Genomic DNA, 23,190 nt, shown 5'->3' on the forward strand with positions numbered 1-23,190 from the left:
TGTGACGATCAGCTGGTGGCAACAGGCACCATCACTAACCCACAAGGGCACCTGATAACGTTGATGCTTGTGGCAGGACCTGAATCCCTTGCGGATTGGTCTCCATTCATCTGTCAGCAAAGGAACATTGTGTGAAGCTAACGCTACCACCACCCCATTTGACACATGCCCCATCATCCTACCCAGATGGTAATGAAAAAGAGGTTTAGAACATTCCAGAAGAATGCAAGCCGGATCTTATCAAATGTTGTTCATGACCCTGTATTCGAAGTAGTTTTTCTCCTTGGCGGATGAGGAGGAGTTTGAATAGAGGAGATGAGCTGAATGGTTTCACTCACCTTTGTGAATGTTCTAGTGTGGCTGTTAGAATCGAGGTATGTAGGAATGCTGTGATTCATGCATTCTTTTGGCAAAGCTTAGTTCCTAAAATAGACTCAGTCAAGGAAGCTGAACGAAGCTCTCCTTTTGTCTTTCTGATACTCATAGAAACCTTACAGCGCAGAGGAGGCCATTCAGCCTATCAATTCTGCACCAACAAACAATCCTGGCCCAGGCCCTATCCCACAACCCCACATATTCACCCTGCTAATCCCTGTAACCTACATATCCTAGGACACTAAGGAGTAATTTAGCGTGACCAATCAACCTAACCTGCACATCTTTGGACTATGGGAGGAAACCAGAGCACCCAGAGAAAACCCACACAGGATCAGCTGCTCCTCCTTAAACCATAGACTGGAGACTTTGTTGCCCTTTTGCCATTACACTTTGAGGTCCTCTTCCACGCCTGTTGAGTTTAAAGATTAATTTGTTAGAGTCACAAGTAGGTTTACATTAACACTGCAATGGAGTTACTGTGAAAATCCCCTAGTCACTACATTCTGACATCTGTTCCCGTACACTGAGGGAGAATTTAGCATGGCCAGTGCACCCTCACCAGCACGTCTTTTGAATTGTGGGAGGAAACCGGAGCAAGAGGAAACCCACACAGACATGGGGAGAATGTGCAGACTCTCTCAGACAGTGATCCAAGCTGGAATTGAACTCAGGTCCCTGGTGCTGTGAGGCAGCTGTGCCAATTACTGTGTCACTGTGCTGCCCCAAAAAACCCTAACTTTCTCCTACATTGCTCAGATTTAGACTGTGTAAACCTTATGGTTTCAGGGCTCATATATCTCCCCTGTGTCTGTTCCAAGACCTTGTCTCTGGTATTAATGTTATAGTTTGGCCTGAGCACAGTATAGTGATTGGTATAAAGAATCAAATATTTTCCCACTCTCGTCTCAAAGCAAATTATATTGGCAACTAATAGTTGTTTTAAAGTCCTTAATTCCCACATTCATTCACGCGATGGCGATGTGGGAAGCTGGTGTTCTTGATACAGCTTCAAATGATGCAGTTCTAACGCAGCTGCTGTCTTAGTATATTACCAACCTCACTATCCCGTCTGATTCCTGCAGTATTCAAAATTCGAATGATTGTCGTCTTGAATACACTCAACAAACGTCAGCAGCCCTCGGAGCTAGAGAATTTCAAAGATGTACAGCACCTCTAATGACCTCCAGAGTGGCTTACAGTCAATGAAATACTACTTCATGTTGTAATGTGGGAAGCCAGGGCAGCTAGTTTGTGCACCAGCAAGCTCCCACAGACAGTAATGTGAAGGGCCTGTTCCTGTGCTACATTGACTAGATCTGCTGCTTTTAGTGAGGTTGGTTGTGAGCTAAGACTTGGACTCAGGGTAGATCTCACCTCCTTTGAATAGAGTCGTTGATGCTTTGTGCACTTGGGAGTCTTGGTTTCACATTTCATTTGAAAGATGGCACATCCTCAGAACAGCTTAGTCTTGAGTCTCTGGAGTGGACGTGTCATCAGTCATCTCAATTTCACTGCCCCTCTCGCTTGCTCTGACCCCTCCCTCTGAACCCGCTGCATTCCATTCTCTCTGATCTGATCCTAATGTCTTCAAACTTGCTGACATGGGTGGTACTGTTGTTGGCTGACCTCTACCCAACTTTCTGGCACTTTGTCCCACCTCCACCCTAGACTGTGACCCCACTGTCAAACCATTGTGTCCAGTACTGCCACTGAGCTCGTATCCTCTGGAAATGTCCCCTCCATAGCTCTTCGATCCTGAACAGCCCACTTCCTCCTTTTCCAAAATCCATAAGCAAGATTGTAGTGGTTGACCTGTTGTTTCTGCCCAATTAATCGTGATTCTCCCTACACACACACACACACACACACACACACACACACACACACACACACACACACACACACACACACCACCAAGCTGTGTCCCTTACTCTTCTGATTCGGTACATTATTTCTCCTGGCCCTGACCATTTCTTCCTCACTGTGGGCAGGGGTGGCATGTTGTTAGCGCTGCTGCCTCATCGTGCCAGGGACCCAGGTTCGATTCCCAGCTTGGATCACTGTCTGTGCGGAACCTGCATGTTCTCCCCATGTCTGCGTGAGTTCCTCTGGTTACTCCGGTCTCCTCCCACAGTCTGAAAGATGTGCTGGTTAGATGCATTGATTCGAACAGGTGCCAGAATGTGACAACTAGGGGAATTTCACGGTAAATTTAACTTTAACCATCGCCAACAGGACAACTGGAAACTCAGACTTTCATCCTTCTCTCACCTTCACCTGGCCCACATCTGCCTCTTTCCTTTCTTGATTGAGATAACAATGAATATTCACTACATTATGGCCTCACACTGCCACATTGACCACACTTCTTCACTTTGTACTTCCTGTAAGGACCCCATTCCGTTTTCCACTTTCTCCATCTCTTGTTCCATCTCTTCTGAAGATATAACCTTCCAGACCAGCAAATAGAATCCTACAGTGCAGAAGGAAGCCATTCGGCCTATTGAGTCTGCACTAACCATAATCCCGCCCAGATCATATCCCCTTAACCTCTACGCTAGCTAGTCCCCCTGACACCAAGGGGCAATTTAGCCAATCCACCTACCCTGCACTTCTTCAGACGATCCTGATGTGTCTTCCCTTTTCTTGAATTGTGGATCCCAAACTGTTGTCTGATCAATTTCTGCTTTTTCGTTCCTTCCCATCTATCCCTGAACCATGATAGGTTCCCCTTGTTCCTTGTCTTTCACTCCTCCATTTTCACTGGATCATTCTGTCATTTTCATTGCTCCAGCAGTTTTCTCGCTGCCATCCATGTTCAACATTCTGAAGGGACCATTCTCCCCATAGCACTCAGGTTCACCACATCCCTTTTCTCATTTGGTGACATCTACCTCCCTTCTTGCCTTTCAGGCACTCCTTTCAAATCAAACAGCCTTTTCATGTAACTCTTTCAGGTTAGTATATGCCATTCATGATCTGGTTCCCCTCTACGCTGGGGAGATGAGACATAGATGGGGTGACCACGTTGTGGAACACCTTTGTTTTAGTCTGTAAGCATGTATGAGCCTGAACTTCCTATCACTTTTTTATTATTGTCACAAGTAGGCTTACATTAACACTGCAATGAAGTTACTGTGAAAATCCCCTCATTGCCACACTCCGGCGCCTGTTTGGGTAACACTGACGGAGAATTTAGCACAGCCAATGCACCCTAACCAACCCATTCTAAGTCTTCATTCTGCTCCCACTCCGACCACTCTGTACTTGACCTGCTGTGGTGTTGCATTGAAACTCAACCCACGCTCCAGGAACCGTGCTTCTACTTTCAGCTTGGCACTCAACAGCCCTCTGGACTCTCAGCAATTTTAGATCAAAATCTCTGCCTGTTCTGTGTGTCCTTTTGGAGCTGTTCTTGTTGGCTTGTTGCATTCAGGTGGCTGGGATAAAGCTGTTCACACTGTATGGTAGTTCCTCTACTCTACCCATTACCACCCTCTTTTTTGCTTTTGCATTGTGAACTCTTGTTAATCTCCTCTGCCCTCCCGGTCCAGTCCCTGCCTCTCCTCCTCCCTCCCTCCTTTCTTTCTTCAGTTCTGATGAAAGGCAGCAGACCTGCAATGTTAACTCTGTTTCTCTCTCTCCACAGATGCTGCTGGATCTGTTAAGTATTTGCAGTTTTGTCTTTTGTTTTGTTTTTACTTGGACTTGTGGCCTTCTTGTTGAGAGGAGAGAATGCTGCCCAATGAACTGAGACTTTAGGGAATATTTCTCTTTACCCATTATACTTCATTCAGCCGTACTGCTAATGTTTCACCCCCAAAGTAAACATAATGGTAGAATGTAAATATATAATTGGGTAGAATGTAGAAACAGGAGTTCACGTACACAATCCTTTTGAAGGTGATAGGAGAAAGGGGTATAGAATAGGGATGTTTTGATGCAATTGTACAGAGCACTGGTGAGGCCACATCTGGAGTATTGTGTGCAGTTTTGGCCTCCTTAACTGAGGAAGGATGCCTCTGCTGTAGAGGGCGTAGAGCAAAGCCTTGCCAGGCTATGCAGGTGGCTTCTTTTACCAAAGATGTGCTGGTGATGTTGATTAGCTATGCTAAAAAATTGCCCCTTAGTGCCCTGAGCTGTGTAGGTTAGAGTGATTAACCTACATATTAGGATAAGTATGTAGGGATATGGGTGAGGGCCTGGGTGGGATTGCGGTCAGTGCAGACCCGATGGGCCAAATGGCCTCTTTCTGCACTGTAGGGTTTCTATGGCTGATTCCTGGGATGGCCTCATATGAGGGGAGAGTAAGTCGTTTAGGATTATATTCATTGGAGTTTAGAAGAGTTAGAGGGAACCTCAGTGAAACTTAACAAATAGCAGCAGAATTAGACAGGGTGGATTCTGAAAGAATGTTCCCGATGGGGGTGTCCAGAACTAGGGGGTCACAATTTGATAAGGGGTAAACCTTTTAGGACTGAGGTGAGGAGAAATTTCTTCACCCAGAGGGTGGTGAATGTGTGCAATTCACTCCCATAGAAAGTACTTGAGGCCAAAATGTGCGATTTCAAGAAGAAATCAGAAAGAGCTCTTGAGGCTAAAGGGATTGAGGGATATGGGGAAGGAAGTGGGGGGCATCAGGGAATTTGATCAGCCATGATCAAAGTGAGTAGCGTAGCAGAGCAGGCTCGAAGGGCTGAACAGCCTCCTCCTGCTTCTATGTTTAAAACAAGTGGCTTTATAAATATTAGCAGTGTATGAAAACAAGCAGGTTCATATGCCTAAACCTTTTTATATATGAACGGCTTCAGCTGGAGCATTGTGTCTGGTTGTGTTGCAAGAGATGTCACGGCCTTGGAGAAGGTGCAGAGGAGATTTACCAGATCAGTCTGACTGATGAGGGAGTTCAGTTAATGTAGAGAGACTGGAGAAGTTGGGATCGTTCTCCCTGGAGCAGAGAAGAGGTAATTTTAGCCAAGAGTTTTGATTGAGTAAATAAGGAGAATCTGTTTCCATTCGGCCTGGAGATGCAATGGATGGGGTTAGCAGTTGGTAACCAGAGGGGCCAGATGTATGGTAATTGGCAAAATAATCTGGGGGGGAGGGGACGGGGGAGGTGCTGGTGGTGGTGTGAAGTTTCAACAGTGGGGGAGAGGAGGGGAGACCTAGGTTCAAGTTTGACCTTGGGTCACTGTCTGTGTAGAGTTTGCATGTTCTCCCCATGTCTGTGTGGGTTTCCTGCTGCAGTCCAAAGATGTGTGGGTTAGGTGGATTGACCATGCCAAATTGCCTCTTAGTGTCCAAAGATGTGTAGGTTAGGTGGGTTTGCCATGGTTAATGTCTGGGACTAGGGGGTTGGGCCCAGGTAAATTTCTCTTTGAGACGGTACCGAGGCAATGGACTGAACAGCCTCTCTTTGCCCTGTGGGGATTAATTGGACTGTTGGTTGTTTTGACCATTTTGTGTGCACTCTGTAATCCTGGTACAGACACTGTATCTGATGTAAACTTCAGTGTTCAGGGTCAAGTTAATTTTACTTGTAGGAAGTGGCTTTCAGTTTTATTTCCTTCTGAGTTGCTGTTTGCAACACCCAGAACAAGCAGTTAAGCAGGCTAATTCCCTCTGCCCCAGCCCTGACGTGGCTGATGTATCCTCCTACGTCATGCTTCATCACCTCTTGGTGGTGAATGGTGAGTCCTGGCTGACTATCTGCCTTCAGTTACCTGGATAGTTGAGCACTTCTCTGGGGCACCTGTAAGATCATTTAAAAGTCTTATCATGTGGGACTGGAGTTAGGGGTATATAAAATTATCAGGATTTTGGGGTGGGGGGGGCACTCCTATTTTAGAGAGATATGGAGGAGAATTTCTCCTCTTGGGGAGTTGTTAGTCTGTTGAATTTTTTTACTCAGCACACAAGAGGCTAGCACTTTGCAAATATTCAAGGTGGAGTTAAGTTAATGAGAAGGGATTGAGGAATTATGGATGCAATTCTCATCCTCTGTGATCTTGCTGAATGTCCAAAGAGATGGGGGGGGGAGTTCAAGTGCATGGAGCTTTAAATAACCACCAATGGGTGCAGAAAATAAGTTATGGAAAGTTGGTCTTTATTGAGAATCATAGAGTCCCTACAGTGCAGAAAGAGGCCATTAGGTCCATTGAGCCTACACCAATAACAATCCCATCCAGGCTCTATCCCTGTCACTCCACTTATTTACTCCGCTAATTCCCCCTAACCCGGGACACTAAGTAGCAACTAAGCATGACCAATTCATCTAACCCGCACATGTTTGGACTGTGGGAGAAAACCCACACAGATGGTGACCCAAGCTGGGAATCGAACCCAGGTCCCTGGCGCTGTGAGGCAGCAGTGCTAATCATTGCGCCACTGTGCTGCCCCATAACACGAGTAATGGAATATAATGATGCAGAAGTTATGCTGTGGGCTACACAAAAACCTTGGTTAGACCAGGACTGGAGCAGATCTGGGCACCACACCTTGGGAAGGATGTATTAGCCTTTTAAGGAGTGCAGCGCAGACTTACAAGAACTTGATGGATTGATTTATAAGGAGAGGATGGAGAGACTGGGACATTTTTCTCTGGACCGTAGGAGACTTAAAAATAATCTTATCAGAGCTCTATAAAATAATGAGGGGCATAGATCAGCTAGATAGTCAATATCTTTTCCCAAAGATAGGGGAGTTTAAAACGAGAGAGCATAGGTTTAAGGTGAGAGGGAAGAAATACAAAAGTGTCCAGAGGGGCAATTTTTATCACACAGGGTGGTGAGTGTCTGGAACAAACCACCAGAGGTGATAGTAGAGGCAGGTACAATTTTCTCTTTTTAAAAAAAAAACTTGACAGTTCCATGGGTAAGATGGGTATAGAAGAATATGGGCCAAACACGGGCAATTGGGACTAGCTTAGTGGCTTTAAAAAAAAGGGCGGCATGGACAAGTTGGGCCGAAAGGCCTGCTTCTATGCTGTAAACCTCTGTCTCTATGATACCTGGACTTCAAAGGTTTAATTGTGAGAGATTACACAAATTAGACCTGTTTTCTGTCAAACTTAGCTCATGGGGTGATCCATTCGAAGTCTCCCAAGATACTAACAGGGCAGATCAGTATAAACTATTTTCACAGATTGGAGATTCTAGAACTAGAGGACGTTGTTGAAAAATTAAGGACAGATTGTTCAGGAGAGATGTTGAGGGACACACAAAATGTGTGCATGAGATGCAGGACCCTCTTCCGCAAGAGGCAGTCAATACTAGATCAGTTGCTGTCTTTAAATCTGTGATGGATGAATTTCTGTTAAGATTTTAAGGGATATGGGTCAAAGGCAGATGTATGGAGTTAGGTCACACATTAGCCATGATCTATAAATGATGGAACAGCCTTGATGGGCTGAATGGCCTACTTCTTTTGATTGTCCGTGGGTGAGCAAAATCTGTGAACTAGCCAGGCTTTTGTGAAATTCTAGTGGCTGTTCTTGCTGTTGTTCCCAGTCTCTGGCCCACAAACGATCATTTTTTTGGTTGAATTCAGCTTCACAAATCCCCACCGATGTGCTCTGAACACGTGAGCTGTGAGTTCAGGGCCGTAAGCCGCACTCTGTACCCTGAGAACAAAATGCTTTCTGTGGACGGGCAGCAAGTTGGGGAGAGGACAAGCTGTATAGTTGTGCTACTGGGCAGTGTCAGTTCAAACAGTCAGTGTGTGTGTGTATGTGTATGAAATCTTTCCACCCACATTACACTGGTTGTAAATCCCAGTAACAACAGCCCTTTGCTTGTGTATCTGCAGAACATTTTCCACACTCAAATCATTCACAGCCCCGTGCAAACTGGAGCAATTGTTTTCTTGTATGTTTGTGATCAGAGAGGTGAAATGAGATTATAGAATCTAACTGCACTGTTGGCCCATAGTGTTAATGCTGGCTCTGGAGCTATCTAATTATTTCCATTGCAACCCTGCGCCTGGCTCTTCCACCTAAAGTCAAAGAACAACATAGGAACAGGCCATTCGGCCCTCCAAATCTACGCCAATCATGATGCCTGCCTAAATTAAAACCTTAGAACTTAGCACTTAGAATCTGTATCCTTCCACTCCCATTAATGTATTCATAGAATCCCTACAGTGCAAAAGGAGGCCATTTGGCTCATTGAGTCTGCACCAGCCACAATCCTACCCTGGCCCTATCCCCATAACTCTACTTATTTACCATACTAACCCCTGACACTAAGGAGCAATTTTCATAGCCAATCAGCCTAACCCGCACGTCTTTGGAGGAAACCAGAGCACCTGAAGGGAACCCATGCAGACTTGGGGAGAACGTGTGGAGTTTGCACAGAGAGTGAACCAAGTGGGAATCTAACCCGGATCCCTGGTGCTGTGAGGCAGCAGTGCTGACCGCTGTGCCACCGTACTGCCATATTTGTTTAAATACCCCTTAAGTGCTGCTATCGTACCTGCTCCCACCACCTCCCTGGGCAGTGTGTTCCAGATATTCACCATCCTCTGTGTTAAAAAAACAAAACTTGCCCCGCACATCTCCTCTGAACTTTTTCCCATGCATCTTAAACCTATGTCTCCCAGTTCTTGACTTTCCACATTGGGGAAAAAGCTTCTGATTGTCTACCCTGTCCGTATCATTCATAATTTTGTAGACCTTCTATCAGAGTGCCCCCTCATCCTCCGTGAGAACAAACTGAGTTTCTCCAATCTCTCCTCATAGATAATATCTTCTTTACCAAGCAACATTCCAGATAAACCTCCTCTATACCCTGTCCAAAGCCTTCACATCCTTCTGGTAGTGTTGTGACCAGAATTGAATGCAATCTTCCAAATGAGGCCTAACGAAGGTTCTATAAAGCTGCAACATGACTTGCCAATTTTTATACTCATTGCCCTGACCAATGAAGGCAAGTATGCCATATGCCTTCTTGACTACCTTCTCCACCTGCGTTGCCACTTTCAGTGATCAATGGACATGTACGCTCAGATCCCTGTGCCTGCCTGTAAGTACTAGAACTTTCCTTTGCCTCAAGGAATTCATCCAATTCCCTTTTGAAAGTTATGATTGAATCTGCTTGCACCCTCCTTCCAGTGATTAATGAGAAAATTAGAATTTAACGCTCAAGCAACTGAAGGCTTGGCTGCCAATTGGAAAGTGATTGAGAATTGGGAATTTGCAGGGGGGCTGGTCCCGGCATCTCTGGGCTGGTCAGGCAGGAGCCCCAGGATCAGAGAGGTTGTGTGGGCCTGAGTGCCAGGATCTCTGAAGCTCCTTTGACAGTACCTTCCAAACCCACGACCTCTACCGTTTAGTAGGGTAAGAGCTGCAGATACCTAGGAACACCACGACCTGGAGGTTCCTCTCCAAGTCACTGACCATCCTGACTTGGAAGTATACCTTGGCTGTTCCTTCACTGTTGCTGAATCAATATTCTGGAACTCCCTCCCGAACAGCACTATGGGTGTTACCTACGCCATACATACTGCAGAAGGCGTGAGAAGGCAGTTTGCCTGAATGACAACTAGGGGTGGCCAATAAATGCTGACCCAGCCAGCAATGCCCACATCCCACGAAGGAATGGAGTAGGCCATTCAGCCCTGTGAGCCTGCTTTCTTCTTCTAGCTTTCTACACTACTCCCATTTCTCTATCTTAAGTATCTAGAAATTTGTTAACCTCTGTCTTGAACATCCTTAACTATTGAGCCTACACAGCCTTCAGGAGAAAAGAATTCCAAAGATTTACCACCTTCAGAGATTGGACTTTCCCTGTATTCTTTGTCCCTGCATGTTTGAGAATATCTAATCGAATCTCAGCACCTCCGTTACAGACTGGTCAGGCGGATATCAGCACAGATGACTGCAGGAGAGCAGCAGAAGGTATAGTCTGGGTTTTGGAAGTGGAGTGGGTTGAATTTCATCAATTCTCCTACTGTTTTATGTGTAAGTGTTTCTTAACTTCACTCCTGAAAGACTTGCCTCTAGCCTTTAGGCCCTGCCCCTTAGTACTAGACTTTAAAAGTGGGCTGCATATAGAGAACCAACTGTTCTGTTTAAAATCTTGTAAAGTTTGATCAAACTGTTCCTTAACCATCAGACTTCCAGAGAATGCAACCTTAGTTTGTGTAATCTTTTCCTCCTCACAGAATCCCTACAGCGTAGAAGGGGCCTTTCAGCCCATCAAGCGCACACCAGCAACAACCCTGTCCCTGTAAAAAAAAAAAAAACCACACACACAGGATAATAAGGGGCAACCCTGTGTGGCCAATCAACCATCTTTGGAGTGTGGGAGGAAACCCACACAGACGCAGGGAGAATGTACAGACTCCACACAGACAGTGACCCAAGGCTGGAATTGAACCCAGGTCCCTGGTACTGTGAGGCAGTAGTGCTGACTGCCGTGCTGCCCTAAAACATGCCAAACTTGAGCTGTGCTCATTAATAGCAGAAAGGAACGCTACATTATCCATTCATTGCAGCTGTGTGAATGTGACAGTATTGTACAGCCCAGAACATCTGGCTATGGAGAGGGTAGGCGGCCTTACCAAATCAGATTTTATTATTTACACAATGTGGGTGTTGCTGGCTAGAACAACATTTTTATTACCCATCCCTAATTACCCTTTGAGAAGGTGGTGGTGAACTGTGCTGTCTTCCTTCCTGGCCATTCACCTCCTTGCGAATTGTCCAACAACTTGATGGCTCAGCGTGAGAGACCATTGGATGATCCATTCAGAGGAAAGGATGCGATGTGATAGTGTTTTCCTCAAAGCATTTCCCCCCGCAGATTTAATGAAAGTTGTACATTTTGTAACACAGAAACAGTCCATTTGGCCCCTCTGTTCCACGTGAACCTCCTCCTACCCCTCTTCATCTCCCCTGTCAGAATGTCCTTGTGTTCCATTCTCTCTCGTGTATTTATCCAGATTCCCTTAAGTGTCTCAACCACTCCCTGAGAAAGCAAGTTCTAAGTTAAGTCCCATGTTCCCCCCTGCTGCCCCTCCCTGCCCAGTGGGAGCGACTCCTGCATTTCCCTGCTCCCCCACCCCTAGTGGGAGTGAGTCCTACATTTCCCCTCCCTCTGCATAGAAAAATTACAGCACAGAAGGAGGCCATTCCGTCCATCTTGTTCAGTGCTGCCTGAGGATTCCCAGATGCCATTTCTCATCCCACCATCCTCCTCCTGGCCCATAGACCTGTAACTTAACGCATATCAGGTGCAGTTCTATAGCTGAATGCTGTACCAGTGAATAAAATGTAATGTGTGTCTATTTTCAATAAACTTGTCTGAAATATCTTTGTGATTTGTTATTTCAAAAGCACCAATATCCTTGATGCAGAATTGAATGATTTTTGGCAAATAAGCACACTCATATTATCCTCAGGCATACAGCTACAGTGGCCTGTACAAGATTCTGTACTGCCTTTTCCAGAATGCCCTGGCCCAGCTCAGAGCTGCATCCTGTGGGGTCAGGCTCCAAGCAACAGAAGTCCAGCACGGAGCTCCATCCTGTGGAGTCAGACCCCAAACAGCGGTGGCCCAGCTCAGAGCCCCATCCTGTGGAGCAGGGCACCAAGCAGCAAGGGCCCAGCTCAGAGCTCCATCCTGTGGAGCAGGGTTCCAAGTAGCAGAGGCCCAGCTCGGAATGCCATCCTGTGGAGTCCAGCTCCAAACAGCAGCGGCCCAGCACGGAGCTCCATCCTGTGGAGTAAGGCTCCAAGCAGCAGGGGCCCAGGTTGGAGCTGTATCCTGTGGAGGGCTCCACACAGTGGGGGGGGGGGGGGGCAGCTTGGAGCTTCATCTTGTGGAGTAGGGCTTCAAGCAGGAACCAGGTAAGGAGCATTGAAATTTTTTACTTTATTTGTGAATGGTGATTTGACATTTCACAGCAAAGCAAATCTAGTGGCTCTCAGTTAATGCAGTAGATAAGCACTTTGTGTCTGCCATGAAGACGGAGACCCCATCTGTCTAAATTAGCTGATCACAGAATCCCTACAGTGCAGAAAGAGGCCTTTTGGCCCATCCGGCCCGCATTTCCGAGAATCCCACCAGGCCCTAACCCCACATGTTTACCCTGCTAATCCCCTGACATTGAGCAGCTCAGCATGGCCAATCCACCTAACCCTCACATCTTTGGAGTGTGTGAGGAAACTGGAGCACCTGGAGGAAAGCCATGCAGAAATGGGGAGGACGTGCAAACTCCACACAGTCACCTGAGGTCAGGATTGAACCCAAGTCCTTGCTGCTGTGAGGCAGCAATGGTGCTCGCTGAGTATGGTCCGCATAGTTGGCACAGGTCCTCCCTAGATTAACAGGGAAAAGAAATAGTGATTGATTCCAATCTCGGATTACTGTGCTTCCCTCCTTTTCCCATTTTAATGCAAGGATAGGTCTGGCACAGTGGTTAGCATTGTGCAGTTCGATTCCTGGCTTGGGTCACTGTACATTCTCCCCGTGTCTGCGTGAGTTTCCTCCCACAGTCCAAAAGACTTGCTGGTTATGAGGACTGGCCATGCTAATTTCTCCCTCTGTATCCAAACAGGCGTCAGAGTGTGGCTTCATTGCAGTGTTAATGTAAGCCTACTTGTAGCACTAACAAATAAACTTTAAATGAAAGGGTTGCTGTGTGAAAAAGTAGCCTGTAGTTGAATATCTTGCCAACACTCCATCTTTGGCTCGTTTGAAAAATAGTCATTTGGAGGAATTTCTGGGCTGCATTCCAATTAGATAGAAATATAGAAAATAGGAGCAGAAGGCCACCATTTGGCCCTTTGAGCCTGCTCTGCCATTCATCACCATCATGGCTGATAGTCCAACTTGATAGCCTCATCCTGCTTTCTCTCCATAACCTTTGATCCCATTCGCTCCCAACTGCTATATCCAGCTGCCTATTGAATACATTCAATGTTTTGGCATCAACTACTTCCTGTGATGATGAATTCCACAGGCTCACCACTCTTTGGGTGAAGAGACTATGGACTGCTGTTTCTCATGGCAATCCTAAAATTTAAAGTTTATTTATTAGTGTCACAAGTAAGGCTTACGTTAACACTGCAATGAAGTTACTGCGAAAATCCCCTAGTTGCCACATTCCAGCGCCTGTTCGGGTAACGGTGAGGGAGACACGGTCACTGCACCTAACCAGCATATCTTACGGACTGTGGGAAGAAACTGGAACACCTCAGAGTCACAGGATTACAGCATGGAAACAAGCCCTTCGGCCCAACGTGTCCATGCCACCCTTTTTTTTTTTGTTTAAACCCCCTAATCCCAATTGCCTGCATTTGGCCCATATCCCTCTATACTCATTGTACCCATGTAACTATCTCAACCATCTTTTTAAAAGATAAAATTGTACCTACCTCTGGCAGCTTGTTCCAGACATTCACCACCCTCTGTGAAAAAATTGCCCCTCTGGACACTTCTGTATCTCTCCCCTCTCACCTTAAACTACACCCTCCAGTTTTAGACTCCCCTACCTTTTGGGAAAAGATATTGACAATCTAGCTGATCATTATTTTATAGACCTCTATAAGGTCACCCCTCAGTCTCCTATGCTCCAGAGGAAAAACGTCCCAGCCTCTCCTTATAACTCAATCCATTAAGTCCCAGTAGCATCCTAGTAAATCTTTCCTGCACTCTTTCTAGTTTAATAATATCCTTTCTATAAGAGGGTGACCAGAAGTGTGCGCAGTATTCCATTTGTGGCCTTACCAATGTCTTGTACAACTTCAACAAGATGTCCCAACTCCTGTATTCAGTGTTCTGACTGACGAAACCAAGCATGCCGAATGCCTTTTTCACCACTCTGCCCACCTGTGACTCCACTTTCAAGGAGCTATGAACATGTACCCCTAGATGTCTTTGTTCTGTAACTCTCCCCAACACCCTGCCATTGAACCGAGGCAGGGCTTACTCAGTTATCTACCAAAATGCATTACCTTGCATTTATGTAAATTAAATTCCATCTGCCATTCGTCAGCCCACTGACCCAATTGATCAAGATCCTGCTACCATTGGAGATAACCTTTCTCATTGTCCACTAGCAACCAGTCTTGGTGTTGTCTACAAACTTACTAACTATGCCCCCTATATTCTCGTCCGAATTATTAATATAAATGACAAATAACAGTGGGCCCAGTGTTGATCCCTGAGGCTCACCACTGGTCACAGACCTCCAGTTTGAAAAACAACTCTCTACAACCACCCTCTGGCTTCGATCAAGAAGCCAATTTTATATCCATTTAGATACCTCACCCTAGATCCTGTCAGATTTAACTTTATGCAACAACCTACCATGCGGTACCTTGCTTTGGAGGAAATCCATGCAGATACGGGGAAAGCGTGCAGACTCTGCACACAGATAGTGACCCCAGCCAGGAATTGAACTGTGGCAGAGCTAACCACTGTGGCAGCCCTGTCCTGGCATCTACTACTTCCTGTAGGAATGAATTCCACAGGCTCACCAGGTGAAGAAATGTCTCCTCACCTCCGTCCTAAATGGTCTATCCTGAATCTTCAGACTGTGACCCTCTGATTCTGGACTCCCCGCCACCATCGGGAACATCCTCCCTGTATCATCTACCCTGTCTAGTCCTGTTAGAATTTGAGAAGTCTCTCTCAGATTTCCCTCCCCCCTCCTTTGTGTGAGCACCAGGGAAAACAACCCTAAACTCATCAATCAAAGATGAGGTAAGGGGGAGATTGTGGAAGGAATTTTTTTTTAAAATTGATTTAAAATTCCGTCAGGCCCTTTTTTATTTTGAATGCAGTAGTAATGGTGTGAGCTGGATAGCTTGCTACAGGCTTTCATTATGTGAGAGTACAGAACAAGACAACAGTCACATGGCTCGCTGAAAGAACATTGCAGCCCGACTGCTCTGACCTAGAAATTCTAACGCCCACAGCGCTGCTTGCCTTTACAGCTATCTTTATACTGAGGCAGGCAATTTGCAGGATACATTTTGTTTGCACTGTCATGGTTTATGGAATGCATTTTACATTTCAGTAAACTTAATGAACCCTAAAGCTGTTGGTCTTGAGAAGGGAGGGGTGTGGGTGGGGGTGTGCTGTGTTTTTTGAAGGAGAAAAAAAAATATTGAAACCAATACCCCAAAACGAGGGGAGACTTTGACAGTTTCTTTCATAAGAACTAGGAGTAGGAGGCAGCCATCTGGCCCCTTGAGCCTGCTCCGCCGTTCAATAAGATCATGGCTGATCTTTTCGTGGACTCAGCTCCACTTACCTGCCTGCTCACCATAACCCTTAATTCCTTTACTGTTCAAAAATCTATCTGTCCTTGCCTTAAAAACGAACAATGAGGTAGCCTCAACTGCTTCACTGGGCAGGGAATTCCACAGATTCACAACCCTTTGTGTGAAGAAGTTCCTCCTCAACTCAGTCCTAAATCTGCTCCCCTTATGTTGAGGCCGTGCCCCCTAGTTCTAGTTTCACTGCCAGTGGAAACAACTTTCCTGCTTCTATCTTATCTATTTCCTTCATTATCTTGTATATTTCTATAAGATCTCCCCTCATTCTTCTGAATTCCAATGAGTATAGCTCCAGTCTACTCAATCTCTCTTTATAAGCCAACCCTCTCAACTCCGGAATCAGCCTAGTGAATCTCCTCTGCATCCCCTCCAGTGCCAGTGTATCCATTCTCAAGTAAGGAGACCAAAACTGTACACAGTACTCCAGGTGTGGCCTCACCAGCACCTTTATACAGCTGCAACATAACCTCACTTTTTTAAACTTCATCCCTCTAACAATGAAGGACAAAATTCCATTTGCTTCTTAATTACCTGCTGCACTTGCAAACCAACTCCTTGTGATTCCTGCACAAGGATACCCAGGTCCCTCTGCACAGCAGCATACTGCAATTTTTTACCATTTAAATAATAGTCCATTTTGCTGTTGTTCCTACCAAAATGGATGACCTCACATTTACCCATCTGCCAGACTCTCACCCACTCACTTAGACTATCTATAATCCCTTTGCAGACTTTCAGCATCCTCTGCACACTTTGCTCTGCCACCTATCTTAGTGTCATCTTCAAATTTTGACATGCTACATTTGGTCCCCAACTCCAAATCATCTGTCATCTTTCACGATCTGTAGATGTGTCACACTGCTCTCAGCCAATGGCGCCCTCTTGAAGCTTAATGACAGCCGTGATGCACTCTGCACTCTCTCCTTCTCTGTGAACAGTATGCTTTGTCTGTACACTGCGCAAGAAACAATACTTTTCACTGTAAATACATATGACAATAATAAATGTAGAACATGCTTTTGTGCACAGCAAGATCCCACAAATATCCTATTTTTAGGAATTAACTAACTATTGGGGTGGCATAGTGGTTAGCACTGCTGTCTCAAATCTCCAGGGACCCGGGTTCCATTCCCGGCGTGGAGATTGCACGTTCTCCCTGTGTCTGCATGGGTTTCCTCTGGGTGCTCCGGTGTCCTCCCACAGTCCGAAAGATGTGCTGGTTAGGTTCATTGACCCGAACAGGTGCCATAGCGTGGCAACTAGGGGAATTTCACAGTAACGTCATTGCAATGTTAGTGTAAGTCTTACTGGTGACTAATAAATAAACTTTAACATAAAAACTAGAAGCAGGAGGAGGCCATTCAGCCCTTCAAGGCTGCTTTGCCATTCATTGTGATGATGGCTGACCATCAAATTCAATACCCTGATTTCACCACCCCCCCCCCCCCCCACACACACACACACACACATACACACACGTCCCTCAATCCCTTTAGCCCCAAGAGCTATATCTAATTTCTTCCTGAAATCTCATGATGTTTTGGCCTCAACTACTTTCTGTGGGAGTGAATTCCACACATTCACTACCCTCTGGGTGAAGAAATTTCCCCTCACCTCAGTCCCAAAAGATCCTCAAGCTATCACCCCCTGGGCACGGTGGCACAGTGGTTAGCACTGCTGTCTCACAGCATCAGGGTCCAGATTCAATTCCGGCCTCTTTGTGGAGTTTGCACTTTCTCCCCAAGTCTGCGTGAGTTTCCTCCGGGTGCTTTCGTTTCTTTCCACATTCCAAAGATGTGCGGGTCAGTTGATTAGCCATGCTAAATTGCCCCAGCATGTCAGGGGGATTAGCAGGGTAAATACATGGGGTGATGGGAATAGGGCCTAGGTGGGATTGTGGTGAGGACAGACTCAATGGGATGAATGGCCTTCTTCTGTACGGTAGAGATTCTATGATAGCTCTGGACTTCCCCCAACAAGAACATTCTTTCTGAATCTACCCCGTCTAACCCTGTTAGAGTTTTACGAGTTTCTGTGAGATCCCCTCACCCTTCTAAATGCCAGTGAATATAATTCTAACCGACTTAAGCTTCTCCTCATATGACAGACCTGCCATCCCAGGAATTGGCCTGGTAAACCTTTGCTGCGCTCCCTCTATAGCAAGGACATCCTTCCTCAGGGCACTTGTAATTATTGTCTTCAGTGGAGTCACAGGTGGACACAGTGGTGAAGAAGGCATTCGGCATGCTTGGTTTCATCGGTCAGAACGTTGAATATAGGAGTTGGGACATCTAGTTGAAGTTGTACAAGATGTTGGTAAGGCCACACTTGGAATACTGTGTACAGTTCTGGTTACCCTATTATAGAAAGGATATTATCAAATTGGAAAGTGTGCAGAAATATTTATTAGGATGTTACCGGGACCTGATGGCTTGAGTTATAAGGAGAAGCTGGATAGACTGGGACTTTTTTCTCTGGAGCGTAGGAGGCTGAAGGGTGACCTTATAGAGGTCTATAAAATAATGAGGGGCATAGATCAGCTAGATAGTCAATATCTTTTCCCAAAGGTAGGGGAGTCTAAACTAGAGGGCACAGGTTTGAGGGGAGAGATACAAAAGGGTCCAGAGGGGCAATTTTTTTCACACAGAGGGTGGTGAGTGTCTGGAACAAGGTGCCACAGGTAGTAGCAGAGGTGGGTACAATTTTGTCTTTTAAAAAGCATTTAGACAGTTGCATGGGTACGATGGGTATAGAGGGATATAGGACAAATGTGGGAATTGGGATTAGCTTAAGGGTTTAAAAAATAAGGACGGCATGGACACTGACAAAGAATCCTATTAACTGCATGCGTAGATTAGGGTCTGGAATGGTGAGGGTAGGTTCAATTCAAGCATTCCCAAGGGAATTAGACTGTTATCCGCAAAGGAAGAATGTGCAGGGTTACAGGGAGAAATCAGGAAAATGGTTTAATGTGAATTGCTCATTGGAAGAACTGGTGCAGACATGATAGATTGAATTGGATCATAGAACCCCTGCACTGCAGAAACAGGCCATTGCGCCCACTGAGTCTGTACCACCCGTAATCTCACCCAGGCCCTCTCCCCGTAACCCCACACGTTTACTCTGCTAATCCCCCTGACACTAGGTTCAATTCAGCACGGCCAATCGACCTAACCTGCACATCTTTGGACTGTGGAAAGAAACGGAGGAAACCCACACAAAGACGGTGAGAACATGCAAACTCCACATGTCCTGAGATTGGAATTGAACCTGGGACCCTGGCACTGAGGCAGCAGTGCTAACCACCATGTTGCCCCGTGTCATAATTCTGTGGGATCTCTTGAGGTGTAGTTGTTTTACTTCCCACACAGCGACATGACAGCAAGGACCGTCTTGCTGCTTCTTGGAATATCTTTTTCAGGACTTCCTGAACCGTGGATTTAAAAAGCAGCTTTCCATGTGGGTGGTCAGGATTAGAAATGGCGTGGACCCATGCACAACGTGCAAGTAGGTAATAAACCGCCCTATAAAGAAAATGACGCAAATCCTTCGATAAAAGCAAAATACTCCAGATGCTGGAATCTGAAGCAAAACCAAAAAATGCTGGAAAATCTCAGCAGGTCTGACAGCATCTGTGGGGAGAGAATAGCGTCAATCTTTGATGACCCTTTGCCAGAGTTCTGATGCTGTCAGACCTGCTGAGATTTTCCAGCATTTTCTGTTTTTGACTGGAATCCTTCCCAAGACACATGAAGCTGTTTAAATTCCCCCTCCGAAATGGCCGAGTGAGACGCTCAATTCAAGGGGCAATTAGGGATAGGCCTCAGCCTAAGACAAAAGCTGGGCCCAGCCCAGCAACACCCAACAGCCGGTGAAAGAATTGAAAAACAACTTATCGCTACCTTACTGAGTAGCTGTCTTGGTGATTATTAGAATCTTGTCTACCTCAGTAACCTCTCTTCTAAATCTTATGCAAAGAATATACATAGAGTTACACAGAGTTTATAACACAAAAACTGGCTATATTGAAGACAATCTGCCAGTGCTAATGTTCCATATGGGTTTACTCCATGAATATATTCTATCCCTTTCTCCCTGATGTGGATACCACTACACTAAATTGCTGCTGGCCTTCATAGCGAGGGGGATTGAATATAAAAGTAGGGAGGTCTTGCTGCAGCTGTATAGGGCATTGGTGAGGCCGCAGCTGGAGTACTGTGTGCAGTTTTGGGCGCCGCACCTACGCAAGGATATTTTGGCCTTGGAGGGAGTGCAGAGGAGGTTTACTAGGCTGATACCGGAGTTGAGGGGGTTGAGCTATGAGGAGAGGCTGAATAAACTAGGCTTGTACTCGTTAGAGTTTAGAAGAATGAGGGGAGATCTCATTGAGACGTATAAGATGATGAATGGGATGGATAGGATAGAGGTGGAAAGACTCTTCCCGCTCAAAAAAGACAGTAGGACTAGGGGGCATAGCCTCAAGATAAAGGGGGGGCGGTTCAGAACGGAGTTGAGGAGGAACTTCTTCACTCAAAGGGTGGTGAATCTCTGGAATTCTCTGCCCGTTGAAGTGGTGGAGGCTGCCTCGCTAAATATTTTTAAGAAGCGGGTTGATGGGTTTTTGATAAGAGAAGGGATTAAGGGTTATGGGGAGAGGGCGGGAAAGTGGAACTGAGCCACGACAGATCAGCCATGATCTTATTGAATGGCGGGGCAGGCTCGAAGGGCCAGATGGCCTACTTCTGCTCCTATTTCTTATGTTCTTATGTACACTGTTCATCTCAACTCCATTCCCTGCAGTAGCAAGTTCCACATTTTCCCCAGTCTCTGGGGACATTTTTCCTGAAATTCTATTGGATTTATTAATCACTATCTTATATTTATGCCATAAGATATAGGAGCAGAATTAGGCCACTCAGCCCATCGAGTCCGCTCCGCGCTTCAATCATGGCTGATATTTTTCTCATCGTTCTCCTGCCTTTTTCCCATAACCCCTGATCTCCTTATTAATCAAGAACCTATCTATCTCTGTCTTAATGACATTCAATGACCCGGCCTCCACAGCTTTCTGTGGCAAAGAGTTCCACAGATTCCCCACCCTCTGGCTGAAGAAATTCCTCCTCATCTCTGTTTTAAAGGATCGTCCCTTTAGCCTGAAGTTGTACCCTCTGGTTCTAGTTTTTCCCACGAGTGGAAACATCCTCTCCACGTCCACTCTATCCAGGCCTCGCAGTATCCTGTAAGTATCAATAAGATCCCCCCCCTCATCCCTCTAAACTCCAACGAGCATGGACCCAGAATCCTCAACCATTCCTCCTTAGTTTTTGTCTCCACTGCAAGTGGAAACGTCTTCTCTTCTGCTGTGGTCCCACTGATGTTACTACTGAATAAGTTGCATCTCAGGGTGGAACCTGGCTTGATAGATGCTAACTTTTTTTTGATTAGACACATAGAGGGCAGTTACTGAACAGTCACAGAGATTTGCTGAAAACTTTTAACAAAAAAGTTAAAACATTTATTAAGAAAAAAACACTATAATACACCATTCCTTCACCCGCTTTGCTGATGTATACAGATTCGTAGGGCTAGTACAAGTTACAAAATCTATCCCATACTCTAACGTTCACAATAAGTACATAGTCCATGTGTTAAAAGGCAGCCTGTATTAAATGCACCACACTCTACAACTAAGTGACAGATACAAGCAAAGCAATTTCTGTGGATTTCTCATTAACTACCCCTGGAGTCAACTGGTCTCAGAAATCCTGTCTTTCACACAAAGATTTTCAATCTCTTTAGAAGAAATGGCTTTGAAATTTTCTCCCAAACCATCCTTTCAGTTGGACATCTTCAACAAGGATTCACCTCCAGGATTTCAACCTCTCATTCTGATGTTCCTCTCCCCTAGGTCGCCACATGCATTCGACCTTCCATGCACGTACTGAGATATTCAGCTGTACCAATAGAACACCACTACTTCACAGGCACATAGTAAGGAGTCACCAACTTTTGGCTGTCTCCTCTACATATAGATCAGGAGCAGAAGTAGGCCATTCAGCCCCTCGAGCCATCTCCACCACTTGATAAGATCACAGCTGCTCTGTTCATGTTTTCAAGTTCTAAATTTTCATTTATTCCCAATAACTTTTGATTCCTTTACCTAACAAGAATCTATCTACCTCCATCTTAAAAATATTCAGTGACCCTGCCCCCACTGCCTTCTGTTCCAAAGTTGCACCACTCTCTGAGAGAAGAAAATTCTCATTTCTGTTCTAAAATGGGGTGTCCTTATTTTAAAACAGTGCTCCCGAGTTCTGGACTTTTCCACTAAAAGAAACATCCTTTCCACATCCACTGTGTCAAGGTCATTCAGGATCTTAATACTTCAGTCAAGTCACCCTCATTCTTCTAGACCCTAAGGGAAAGAAGCCCAGTCTATCTGACCTTTCCTTGATGTGGAGATGCTGGCGTTGGACTGGGGTTGGCACAGCAAGAAGTCTCACAACACCAGGTTAAAGCCCAACAGGTTTATGGATGCCCTGAGGCATGGTACAGCGGAGCGACCATGTAGACACCGTGACAACAGATGAACAGACACTGTGTGACAATCGCCAGGCATAAGGCAGGAGTATTCCCTTCCAGTTGGGGGACATTTCAGCAGTCAAGAGCATTCAGCCTCTGATCTTCAGGTAAGTGTCCTCCAAAGCAGTCTTTCAGACAACGCAGAATCGCTGAGCAGAAACTGATAGCCAAGTTCTGCACACATGAGGACAGCATCAACCGGGATCTTGGGTTCACGTCACAGTACATGTAACCCCCCACCATTTGGCCTGGGCTTGCAAAATCTCACTAACTATCCTGGCTTGAGACAATTCGCATCTCTTTACCTGTGACTATCTCTCTCTCTCTCTCTCTCCACTCACACTGTCTGTAATTATAAAAACTTGATTACTCGTAAAGACTCGCACCCCAACCATCATCTTTGCTTATACATGTCGTGTTTGTGAAACCTACCTCCCCACTCAACTGATGAAGGAGGAGCGCTCTGAAAGCTCGTGATTCCAGTGAAACCCGTTGGACTTTAACCTGGTGTTGTGAGACTTCTTACTGTGATCTTTCCTCATAAGACAATCTGATCATTCCAGTTATCAATCTTCGAAATTCCTCTGAACCACCTCCCGCACATTTAAATCTTTAAATAAAGAAAGCAAAACTGTAGAATATTCAACAGGTGGTCTCACCTAGGCTCTGTGTAACTGAGGCTTAATATCCTTATTTTTAAGTTAAATTTCTCTTCTAGTAAAGGATGTCATTCCATTAACCTTATTAATTACTTGCTGTATCTGCATACTAAACTTTTGTGACTCAAGCACCAGGAATCCCTGCGGCTCAGAATTCCTCAGTTGTTCTCCAATTAAGTAATACTCTTATTCTTCCTGTCAAAGTGAATGACTTCACGTTTTCCCACATTATTAGTGGGCGGTATGGTAGCACAGTGGTTAGCACTGCTGCCTTACAGCACCAGG

The sequence above is a fragment of the Carcharhinus amblyrhynchos genome, unplaced genomic scaffold (genome assembly GCF_965287045.1).
Source record: "Carcharhinus amblyrhynchos unplaced genomic scaffold, sCarAmb.v2.hapA scaffold_43, whole genome shotgun sequence".
In the NCBI taxonomy this organism is placed as follows: domain Eukaryota; kingdom Metazoa; phylum Chordata; class Chondrichthyes; order Carcharhiniformes; family Carcharhinidae; genus Carcharhinus; species Carcharhinus amblyrhynchos.